The sequence below is a fragment of the Chaetura pelagica genome, unplaced genomic scaffold, assembly GCF_000747805.2.
Source record: "Chaetura pelagica isolate M959 unplaced genomic scaffold, ChaPel_1.0 scaffold104, whole genome shotgun sequence".
In the NCBI taxonomy this organism is placed as follows: Eukaryota; Metazoa; Chordata; class Aves; order Apodiformes; family Apodidae; genus Chaetura; species Chaetura pelagica.
The window spans coordinates 2,464,757-2,465,757 of NW_009953786.1; positions in this window are offsets into that span (position 1 = coordinate 2,464,757).

The window sequence follows — 1,001 nt, forward strand, 5'->3', positions numbered from 1 at the left end:
CAACAGTTAGTGCTTATCTATGGCTTTACATGCTGTAAGCATAAAGAAAAAAATGTTCATCAGCATTGTGTCAAGGAGACAAGCAAATTACCTGCTTCTTCTGTTGATGTTCATTTGGACTTTGTTCTTAGCAGTAAATCAGCCCAAGTGCAGCCCATCACACTAGTTACTTTTCTATTTCAACCATGCTGAACACAAAAGAAAGTCTTGGCTGAATTTTTTGACAAATTATGGCTGTGGCATTAAAAAGTTTGGAAACCAGTTACACAGCCTTGACAGAATCCCATGCCCTCCAGAAACATGACAGAATGTAAAATACCATATCCAATTATGGTCATTCTTACCCTGCACTCAAAGTTTTGAGTCTGGATCTTGCCTTATTTGCATGTGTAAATGGGCAAGGCCAGGGAAATTACACTAACACAAGTATCATGGAAGGTGGCAAAAGGCTTCTGAAAGCTGAGCAGTATGCAATGACATTTGCACCTTTCTTTCTCTCCAAAAACTATCTCAAACTCAAATTGCCCAGAAAATAGATGTGCAGACATATCCACTCAGTTACCACACTTTTACCAGGTGCTTACTGTGCTCTGTTTCTCTTGCAGATGTGCACAAAACACTGCTGCCTCGATTTTGCCTAATCTTAGGCTATTCCAATTTAAGACAGGACCCTTGTTTCCACAGACTTGTACAAAGTCATGCCCTTCCAGATAGCCAGGCAACCAGCGAGAAACAAACATTTGCTCATCTGAAGCGATGAAAATCTCTGCATTCACAGATACAGTATGCTTAGCACCTGATCCTGCCTTATACCATTGCAGAAAGAGCACTGAAAATTAATGTGATAATGATTCTTCTGCTCATCCTATAGCACTTACCCTCACACATCATATTGATTTTATAACACTAGACAAAGAACTGCAACCACAAGACCGAGGAAGTGGTGTACAGCATGCAAAACTGGTGTTGAGGTGTCTGAGAGGTTCCTCACCTCCTGACAC